This window comes from Megalobrama amblycephala, linkage group LG9 (assembly GCF_018812025.1).
Source record: "Megalobrama amblycephala isolate DHTTF-2021 linkage group LG9, ASM1881202v1, whole genome shotgun sequence".
Lineage (NCBI taxonomy): Eukaryota > Metazoa > Chordata > Actinopteri > Cypriniformes > Xenocyprididae > Megalobrama > Megalobrama amblycephala.
In genome coordinates this window covers 34,816,696-34,828,316 of record NC_063052.1, presented here as the reverse complement: position 1 = coordinate 34,828,316, position 11,621 = coordinate 34,816,696, and the positions used below count along the sequence as shown (strand labels likewise).

General features: G+C 37.4%; 1 long non-coding RNA gene across 1 annotated transcript; it reads left to right on the top strand.

Annotated features, from left to right (window-relative positions):
- The first annotated feature begins 5,354 nt into the window (after positions 1-5,354).
- Positions 5,355-11,252, top strand: LOC125275806. Its single transcript, XR_007186511.1, has 2 exons — positions 5,355-6,278; positions 8,896-11,252. It is a non-coding gene; the product is annotated as an uncharacterized LOC125275806 (long non-coding RNA).
- The last annotated feature ends 369 nt before the right edge of the window (positions 11,253-11,621 follow it).

Genomic DNA, 11,621 nt, shown 5'->3' with positions numbered 1-11,621 from the left:
ATAAAATTCATAGCCTGTTTTTTCAAAAAATTAACATTCAAACCAAAATAGCTGACTTCCTGTTGGTCGGAGCTAATGAATGTAAATTAGAAAATTGTCCGGCTTGATGAGAACAATATGTGTACCGAGTTTGGTGATTGTAGGAAAAACTAACCCCCCACTTTTGTCAAAAGGTGGCGCTACTGAGCCCCTCCACCACGCCCATTTCTATGGCTTTGTCCATGTCTACTGGTTGACAATATTGATGTGTGTGTCGAGTTTCATGCAATTTGAAGCATGTTAAGAGCCTCAAAAAACACTCAAGAATATTATTACAGTTTGACCTGTTGCCATGGCAACAATATTTCAAATATCAAAAATCCTGTCATAGGTCTACATCTGCTGTGTATTGACATTACACTGATGAAGTTTGAAGCAAATCAGGTAAAAATAAGAGGGTGATCTCAAAACATTTCAAAAAGTGATACACTTCCTGCTGCCAGTTGGTGGCGCTATAACTTTGACTCACAATAGTCACATCCATGTGATCAGACTCCTACTACAAGCAACACACTCGTGAAGTTTCATAAAGATCAATATATGTATGCAGACGTTATAACACATTTCCTGTTTCCTTTTTCTCGCCATAAATTCGTTGCCTCGCCACGGCCAAACCGTTCGAGATATCAAAAATCCCCTGGCAATTTTTAATCATCAGTGTCTTGACTTCATGCTGACCGAGTTTGGTGGCGATCGGATTAATCGTCTAGGAGGAGTATATCAAATTCCAGAGCATGCGTTTTTCAAACAACCCTTAATAGCTGACTTCCTGTTTGCGTGGCGTTTAACTTAGAGCACGAAAGTTGTTCGGCCCGATGAGGTCTATATGTGTACTGAGTTTCATACTAATACGTGCAAGCGTTGTTTAATATATGGACCAAATTTTCTGACTTTTTTCAAGGGGGCGCTGTCGAGCCCCCCTGCCACGCCCGGGTACCAGCCTCTCCGGCGTCCTAATGGCCGCGGATTCCAATGTGTGTGCCAATTTTCAAGAGTTTTTGAGCATGTTAAGGCCCCCAAAAAGCCCCGGAAGACGGAAAAAAAAAAAAAAAAAAAAAAAAAAAAAAAAATATAGCTGCGAGCAGCGATGGCGGGCCCAAGCCCGGTGGCACCGCCACCCCGGTGGCTTCAGGGCAACTGTGCACAGCGGGCAATAGGCACTTAAAACGGTTAAACATCAAAGGACTATGTCAAATTCACTCCACATTTACTGCACTACAAGGTGCCACTATAGAGCCCCTCCTCCCTGCCCATTTTCAAAGGATTACATGTGCCAAGTTTTAACATTATTCTGATGAATTTTGAAGCAAATCAGGTAAAAATAAGAGGGTGATCTCAATGTATGCTGAAAGTGACACATTTTCTGCTTCCAGTTGGTGGCGCTATTACTTTGAATCACAATAGTCACATCCATGTGATCAGCCTTGTACAACGAAGACTAAGCCGAAGTTTCATCAAAATCAATTAATGTATGCAGAAGTTATAACACTTTGTTTCCCTTTTCTTGCCATAAATTCGTTGCCTCGCCACGGCCAAACCGTTTGAGATATCCAAAATCCGTTTGCAATTAAACAACTTCAATGTGTTAGCAACAAGTTAAAAAAAGTTTGGTGTAAATTGGATAAACCCTGTAGGAGCAGTAGTATAAAATTCATAGCCTGTTTTTTCAAAAAATTAACATTCAAACCAAAATAGCTGACTTCCTGTTGGTCGGAGCTAATGAATGTAAATTAGAAAATTGTCCGGCTTGATGAGAACAATATGTGTACCGAGTTTGGTGATTGTAGGAAAAACTAACCCCCCCACTTTTGTCAAAAGGTGGCGCTACTGAGCCCCTCCACCACGCCCATTTCTATGGCTTTGTCCATGTCTACTGGTTGACAATATTGATGTGTGTGTCGAGTTTCATGCAATTTGAAGCATGTTAAGAGCCTCAAAAACACTCAAGAATATTATTACAGTTTGACCTGTTGCCATGGCAACAATATTTCAAATATCAAAAATCCTGTCATAGGTCTACATCTGCTGTGTATTGACATTACACTGATGAAGTTTGAAGCAAATCAGGTAAAAATAAGAGGGTGATCTCAAAACATTTCAAAAAGTGATACACTTCCTGCTGCCAGTTGGTGGCGCTATAACTTTGACTCACAATAGTCACATCCATGTGATCAGACTCCTATAACGAACACACTCGTGAAGTTTCATAAAGATCAATATATGTATGCAGACGTTATAACACATTTCCTGTTTCCTTTTTCTCGCCATAAATTCGTTGCCTCGCCACGGCCAAACCGTTCGAGATATCAAAAATCCCCTGGCAATTTTTAATCATCAGTGTCTTGACTTCATGCTGACCGAGTTTGGTGGCGATCGGATTAATCGTCTAGGAGGAGTATATCAAATTCCAGAGCATGCGTTTTTCAAACAACCCTTAATAGCTGACTTCCTGTTGGCGTGGTGTTTAACTTAGAGCACGAAAGTTGTTCGGCCCGATGAGGTCTATATGTGTACTGAGTTTCATACTAATACGTGCAAGCGTGTTTAATATATGGACCAAATTTTCAGACTTTTTTCAAGGGGGCGCTGTCGAGCCCCCCTGCCACGCCCGGGTACCAGCCTCTCCGGCGTCCTAATGGCCGCGGATTCCAATGTGTGTGCCAATTTTCAAGAGTTTTTGAGCATGTTAAGGCCCCCAAAAAGCCCCGGAAGACGGAAAAAAAAAAAAAAAAAAAAAAAAAAAAAAATAATAATAATCCTTAGAAGAACAAGAGGGCCCTGCGCGAATTTTCGCTTGGGCCCTAATAATCCTTAGAAGAACAAGAGGGCCCTGCGCGCTTAATTCGCTTGGGCCCTAATGATAAAAAGTGACAGTAAAGATTATTCAAAAGATTATTCAAATGTTCCCTTGAACTTTCTATTCATCAGAGAATCTTGAAAAAAGTATTGCTGTTTCTACAAAATTCTAAGTAGCACAACTGTTTTCAACATTACTTATTATCAATGTTTCTTGAGCATCAAATCAGCATATTAGAATGATTTCTGAAGGATCATACGATCCATGTGTCATGTTGACAATTTTACTGTTTTTACATTTGATCAAACTAATGCAGCTTTGGTTAGCATTAGAGAATTCTTTTAAAACCATTATAAAATTCTACTGACCCCAAACTTTTGAATGGTAGTGCAGTGTTTCCCACAGGATTTTGTGAGACTGTGGTGGGTGGTCCCTCTAGGGGAAAATTTTGTACATTTTAAATTAGGGCTGCACGATTAATCGCATGCTTTTGTCATGCGTGTCTCGTCAGTAAAGCCGGTTCTGTGATTAGCGGTAAATGTCCATCACCTGCTTTCAAATGGAGTGGCACTTAATATACAGAGCCGTAGTTCGCGGACAAGCTACGCAATATCGTAATCGAAAGCGATTCATCTGCGATTATGAACACGATATTGCGTAGCTTGTCCGCGAACTACGGCTCTGTATATTAAGTGCCGCTCCATTTGAAAGCAGGTGATGGACATTTACCGCTAATCACAGAACCGGCTTTACTGATGAGACACGCATGACAATCTCGTGCAATTAATCGTGCAGCCCTATTTTAAATATAAATGCATAAATCTGGTGCATTCTGAGACCAAAATTTAAGTGATTAGATCAATGAAGAAATTTGTTATCTTGTAAACAATTTTGTGCTCTAATAGTAAATTTATTTATTGGTGATGGTAGGGCACATTAGTCACGTACACAACATATAGTAGGCTAAATGATAGTTCATATGTGGTCAAACATGTAGAGTACACATTTAAACCATTAAAAAAATATGTAGCAAAAGAGGTTACCTTTGTTGAAATAATTTGTTTCTAGAAAAATTAGTGGGGGCCTGTATCTATTATTTGTGGAACTAATGGTCACTCTTTGATTTGTTAAACACAATCCAGAATGCACTAAACACACAACTACATTAGAGAATAACAACAAATGACTAAAAATATATAATCATAAGCTGACCAAAAATAAATAAATAAATAACTATATAATTCAGCAGCAAAACGTATGCTAGCCTAATTCTTGAAAAAAAAAACTTTGCACAGTAATTTTATAAAATTTAAATATGTTAATAAAAGGTTTAAAATTACTATTTGCATTCTTATGAAATAAAAAAAAACTATTTATATTATTTGTAATTAGATTAATTAGATTATATTTTAATTTGATTAAAATGTTTATTTTAAATGTATTGTGCAGCTTTTTAATGGGACAACAAGATATGATAGATACGACAGAACAAAATAGGCTATTAATAATATTTCAGTGTGCAAAACCATGATAATATGAAACGCTTCAAAACCGCAGCACAAACCGCTTATGCGCATCCTGGGTGCAGAATGATGTGCTTGAAGCAATATGGAGTTACAACTTGCAGTTGCGCAGCGCATTGAAAAGTTAATGGCACAAAGAGAATTCCTGTGTATATCTGCATCTAACAGTTTATTGATCGTATGTTTCTTTTGACTTTTAAATTCCAGTTATTGTGCGTGTAACGCCATTTCATAGTCCTTGTGTTGTGCGATCTAACAGAAACCCTGTAGCCAGTATGACATCGTTCAGAAAAGGCAATAAACTCCAGCAAGATACAGTCATTTTATGCAAATCCACAGACCTTTATCTACATATCAAGTATTATAATAGGAGTAGTCTGACTGTCTGTCTGTCTGACTGTCGTTACCGAACACGACGCGACGTTTATGTACTAACCAGAGAATGATTGACAGCTGCAGCGGAGGGATGACTTTGAATATAGTACACGAAAACTTAATTGGTGCTAGTCTATTTCTTTTGCTCTATGACTCCAATTTTTTGCCGTATAAAAGAGCGCAATTATCAATCGGTTATTTAAATATCATGACAGGCCTACTTTGAGACTGTTGCGGGACAAGTTAGAATGTGGCGGGCCGCCACAGTCTAGTTAACATATGGGAAACACTGGTACACAGCAAAATCAGAGTTAAATCAACTCTGCTCAGAGTACATTTGGTCCCTCTCTAAATAGTGTTAAAGTAACACTGAAGCAGAGTTAAAGTTAATGAGATAAGCAATTAATTAAGTGATGATTGAGCGTGAGTGATGAACACCTGCTGTTAACAAGCAGAATCAATGAAGAAAAGAGAAATGCAAGAACTACAACTGACTTCAGCCACAGTCTTAGGTGAAATCACCTGAAGATAAAAGACATTATATCTCTCAAGATCTCAGCAGAGGAGGATTATCTTTTCTTCAGTGATTCAGCTTGTTAACAGCAGGTGTTCATCAATAATGCGCATTCATCACTTAATTAATCGCTTAATTATACCATTAACTTTAACTCTGCTTCAGTGTTACTTTAACACTATTTAGAGAGGGACCATATGTACTCCGATCAGAGTTGTTTTAACTCTGGTGATTTTGCTGTGTAGTGTATTAAAATACAAAGGAGAAGTTCTCTGTCATTGTTTACTCACCATCATGTTTGTGTCCATGATGCCATGTATGGCATGCTTTGTGCAGAACTGGAGAAGCTGGACAAGTTTATCAGTAAATAATGATTTAAATTTTAAGTCTTTCCCTCACTCAACTATATTATATGACCAGAAAACTTCATACGGAATCGTTGATACTTTTATGTCCTTTTTGAAGCTTGAAAGCTTAATTCCCTATGGAAATTAATTGCATGGACAAGAGCGGCCAGTACAAATCTGTTTTTTGTGATCCACCGAAGAAATAAGTAATACAGATTTGAAAAGATAAATTATGACATCATTTTGATTTATGAATGAACTATTCCTTTAATTTTAAGGGTTAGAGAGAGGGCAGCAAATGGTCATGCAAAGCTAAATTACAGCTACGTTTGATGCAAGAAACCTTGTCTAACATAATTAAATGCTACAAAAGCGATTGAGAGGAGACTAGCTGCACTTTGCTCAGCCCCTTCAAAATTATCCTGTTGCTTATCTTGGATTTGGTGGTTTAGTTTTCTTCGGTATTGCTTAGTGATCCAGTGCTTGCCCATTTTATGGGATAGTATGTGTTAATCTTTTCTGTTCTTAAAAGAGCATTTGATATGTTTGCTGAGTTGTTTGTTCCTCTTAGAGATGTCAACAGAATGTGTTTCTCTTTATTTCAGAGCTGATGATTCAGCCCCAGCTCAATTCCATTCTCATTCCACCTCATGCCTGTGCACAAACCGTAGCATCCTCCAACGGTAATGCTGTTATTCTTCTCAGTGATGGTCTGGTTTGAGACCAAGTTAAATCAAAATTTGATGTTAATAAAGTCTTCCTGTTGTTTTATTGTGCATGATTCATCAGTGCTTTTTTCTAATGAGGAAAATGCTTTCATTCATTATCTTTCATGGACAATAATTTTCTTCTGAAATTACTTTCCTGGTGTAGTAATGCCTTCACAATGCATTTAAAGGATTAGTTCACTTTAAAATGAAAATTACCCTTTACCTAATTAATTATTACCTAAGCTTTACTCACCCTCAAGCCATCCTAGGTGTATATGACTTTCTTCTTTCTGATGAACACAATCAGAGTTCTATTAATAAATATCCTGATGCGTCCAGGCTTTATAATGGTAGTGAATGGACCAACGAGTATGAATATCAAGAATGTGCATCCATCCATTATAAACAAACTCCACACGGCTCCGGGGGGTTAATAAAGACCGTCAGTTACACTTTCTTCGTAAGTTAAATATGGAAGGTGGTCTGGCGGAAGCTAGACATTTTACTTGTTGTAAACACAAATGCATCGCTTCACTTCAGAAGGCCTTTATTAACCCCCTGGAGCCGTGTGGAGTAAGTTTATGATGGATGGATGTGGATGGAGACACTTTCTTGAGCTTCATACTCATTGGTTCCATTCACTGCCATTATAAAGCTTGGATGCTTCAGGATATTTATTAATATATCTATGACTGTGTTCATCAGAAAGAAAAAAAGTCATATACACCTAGGATGGCTTGAGGGTGAGTAAAGCTTGGGGTAATTTTCATTTTAAAGTGAACTAATCCTTTAACTCCTGTTACACCAGTGGTTCTCAAACTGGAGGGCCTGGAGTTACAAGATCGCACTGCAAAATTATCTTGCATATTATGTGTCTACTTGCCACATAAGTAAATAATTGAACGCAAAATATTAATTTGACATATTTTATTACCTCAAAATGACTCGCAGTACCCAATTGAGCGGTCTGTTATCTATTGTAGTGGTTGTTGTCATGCAGTAACAAACCGCTAGATAGCATGATTGAAGAATCAGAATTGAATATTGCAGGGAGCCATGCAAAATTATAAATGAATGGTGCATGCATCATTCTGCACTAGGCAAGATTGTGAAAGAAAGCCAGTGCCAGCGGCTCAACGCAACAACAAATTCCCAACAGTAAACAAGTAAACCCATTCTATTGCAACCTCTGACACAAAAGGACAAATGTATTTGCAACGTTTTTGTCGTGTCCTTGATTTTGTTTTACTGTTATAGTTACAATGTTTCAAATAAATCCTATAGGATTTTGCAAGCAAGGTCATGTATGAGGGTGTCTTTATGTAGGTGAATGTTGGTGAGGGGCTTAAATAGTTTTATCTACAAAACGGGGACCTGGCAGAAAAAGTTTGGGAACCATTGTGTTACACTATCATTCAAAAGTTTTGGGGTTGGTGTATAAATATATTTTAAAGTCTCTTATGCTTGCTGAGGCTACATTTATGTGATCAAATATACTGTAAAATAGAAATATTTTGAAATATTTTTACAGTTTAAAATAACAGTTTAATAAACCGTAATTTATTCTTGTGATGGCAAAGCTGAATTTTCAGCAGCCATTACTCATTCATTAGTATGTTTAATATTCTAATTCTAATATGCTGATTTGGTGCTCAAGAAATATTTTTATTATTATTGTCAATGTTAAATGCTTAAACATTTTTTAGGATTCTTTGATGAATAGAAAGTTCAAAAGAACAGCATTTATTTGAAATAGGAATATTTTGTAACATTATAAATGTCTTTTCTATGACTTGTGATCAATGTTTGTGGCCTTGCTAAATGCAAGCATTATTTTTTTTTTTTTTTTTTTTTTTTAAATCTTACTGACCCCAGACTTTTAAAAGGTTCTTGAATGTATTTTGTGTGTGAGTATGGAGCTATGTCTTTGCTATGGAAGCTTGTTTCCACCACTAAATAAAAAAGGTAATTGTGACTTTTATATCACAATTCGGACTTCTTTTCTCAGAATTGCGAGATATAAACTCGCAGTTGCGAGTTATAATGTCAGAATGGCGAGATATAAACTTACAATTGTGAGAAATAAAGTCAGAATTGCACGTTATAAACTCAAAATTGCGGGATATGAACTAGCAAATATTGGCTATTTTCTCGCAATTGCGAGTTTATATCTCGCAATTCTGACTTATTTTCTCGGAATTGTGAGATATAAACTCGCATTTGCTAGTCAGAAAGTCCAATTCTGAGGAAAAGAAGACAGAATTTTTTATATCTCACAATTCTGACTTTATAACTCGCAATTGTGAGTTTATAACTTGCAGTTGCATGTTATAAAGTCAGAATTGAGAGATATAAACTCGCAAGTTTAAGGAAAAAAGTCAGAATTGCGAGTTTATATCTCACAATTCTGACCTTATAACACAATTACGAATTTATAACACCCAATTTATAACTCGCAATTGTGAGTTTATATCACTCAAAAAAAGTCAGAATTGTGAGAAGTCCAGACAAGCTTCCATCGTTTGCTGATCACGCTGACAAATTTTATTTTTCAAACTCTTTTTGTTTTGTCCTCTCTCTTCTCTGTCAGATGGCTCTGAAGGTCCTGTACAGCCTGGATCTACTCTCACCAACAGCACCTGAGGCCGTGACTCAAAAAAAAACAAGCTCACACACCACAGCATCTGAGCCACCACAGCGCACATCCCTCCCTCTGACAAACACATACACAGTCTTACACCCTCTTTACCTCATACACGGCTCCTCCTCCCTATAGCTCTAATTCACACATTTACAGACTGATTCAGGTGTCACGCGTTTCAGAATTACCAGCGACTGCACGGCGGTCTGGAAAGCCTGATGTTTGCTGACTGTCTACCGAGAAACATACTGTACACACACACACACACCGACACTCTGCCATGTACATGAAACAAACAACAACAAACAGAGTTACACCGCTAATATTTGCTTCAGATAATAGAGGTAGTCAATATCGAGAGTGCTCCGAACGGCTGCATAGGCCCGTAGCAAAGCTCACGCGCATCCATAACGCAACACCGCACGTGCTTTGGAGGTCAAATGCGATTGGTTCAGTGGCTAGGGGCAGGTCCTCTGTCTAATTTTTATCTTAATTTATTTAAATCGACATTTACAGTGGATGTTTTACCTTGATTTGTTTAGCTAACGCTCACTCATCCCTCTCAGTCTCCCTATCTTAGGTATAATACATTTCGCAGGGAACGAGCAGTCACGGTAAATGATGTATCTTGTTGTAAATGAAAATGGGCGGGACTAAATGTCGTGGTTTTATACAGTTATTTTAATATCTTACTTTTAACTTCCAGTAAATATATTTGTTGTTTTCACATGGCGAATCGGATGGACTAGTCTTTTCCCCTGTGGAACAAAGGCACAGCGAAGAAGAGCTGGTTGGGAAATTGTTAAATGTTCTTGTTGACCATAAAGAAGGGAAAGAATGATTTAAAGACGTATGCAAGACAATAGCATATTAATATTGTTGTACTGAAGTGACTTTATGTTCCTGGGCATTATCATTAACTTTTAATGATGCTCCAGGTCTAGGCTTAATTTATTCTTGTGAGATTACAGATTCTTCATCCGTTCAAAGTCATTTTCGAATGACGTCAGGTCTGTAGACTGAACCTTGCGTCGTAATTGAGTGTTTCAGTACGTTTTCAATCAACATCATTTTTCTGATAAATTAAGCTACTCTTATTAAAGGCCTTTGTGGTAGAACAGTTCTATAAAATGTTTGTGAAATCTCCACACGAGTTGAGAATCGTAACGTCAATGGTCTCAGTCAATCGTATCGATCCGCAAACTGTCCAAAATGACTGAAATCTTTTCTTTTCTTGAGAACAGATCTGTTAGCTTCTCAATAAACCCTGTTCTGAGGCCCTCAATGGCCTATCTTCCACCTTTCTGTGATGTTCATGCTATTCTCCTGTTCTGTTTCATTTTTTTTTTATGTTCAGTGGGTGTGTGTTGACCAGTTTTGCTCCACCCATCTGTATGTAAATATACTTTGTTTTTTAAGCTCTGTGCAGGATGTAAATATCAACACTGTACCACTTTTGTGTTTTTGTTTGTCTTTCTCTCCCTTTATCTCTCTTGGGCCGTCTTCTCTTAGATTTGAAGAAGGCAGCGTTCATTTTGTTTGTCATTTACAGTATTTATTGCTTTGTAATGTAATGTTGGGGCTGAAAGTTTCACTTTTTTGTGAAATGTTAACCCTTATCAGAGTACTGTATGTCAGTTCATAAGCTCAGCACTTGATTTGGGAGGGAAATGGAGTCAAATTTAAGCTTCATGTCCAACATGGTCATCCTTTGTTCTCTACTTGGCAATTTGAGCACATTTTTGTAAAGGTGCACTGGAATTAATGCTCATACGGTCTGTTTGTTCATGAAAAGGACAGTCTCTGAAGTGAATCAGCTGCTTGAAATATTGCAGCTCTTTGTGGCGGTTTTGCCAATCTGGCTTGAAGCCTCAAAGACAGTGGAATGTGTTTATTCTTTAATCTGACATCTGTGAATCAAGCCCACAGCAACATGTATGTGTGCTCTTAGAAATGTGAATTTTTTTTATATACAAATGTGTATTTGGCTTTGAAGTTTATTTTCCTCCCCTTTAAGGCTTGTTAAATGAATTGAGACCAGCCTGCAAAGTCTCTTCCTCTTCATTGCTCCTGTAATCCTGCCCTCCCCCTCGTCTCTGCCTTAAGCCAAACATTAGCCTGTTATTACCCCCCCCCCCCCCTTTTTTTTTTTCTTTTGGGTTTTGTTTTATGGGGGGGGGTAATTGTTGGAACTTTCTGCCTCAATGTTCTGGCCCAGGGGAATTGTGTCCTGAGACAAAGAGAGACGAATGGAGAGCTTGTCAGAATAAATTGAACTCATTTAATAAAGTGAGTTTTTAGAGACAGTGCGGGTGTGTGTGTGTGTGTGTGTGTGTGTGTGTGTGAGAGTTTTAACATGCCTTACCTGTTTAACATGACATCAAATTATTCTCTATTTGAATGAATGTATGGTATTGGGCCAAAATTGAACATTTGTGATTTGAATTAAAGTTAAGGTTAATTAAAAAAAAAAAAAAAAAATTGTAAAAATTCGTAATGGAAATCATTTGTATCAAAATAGAAAAATGCGAAACAGAAGTGTATTTAATAGTGGTCTTGAAACTTTGAACCCCACTGAATGTGTAATAATGTGTAATATGCTGTGAATATGATGTCTGTGTGTTTCGTACAATATTTGTAATTTATTTGTTTTTATAAAAGTTATTTGTTATTTA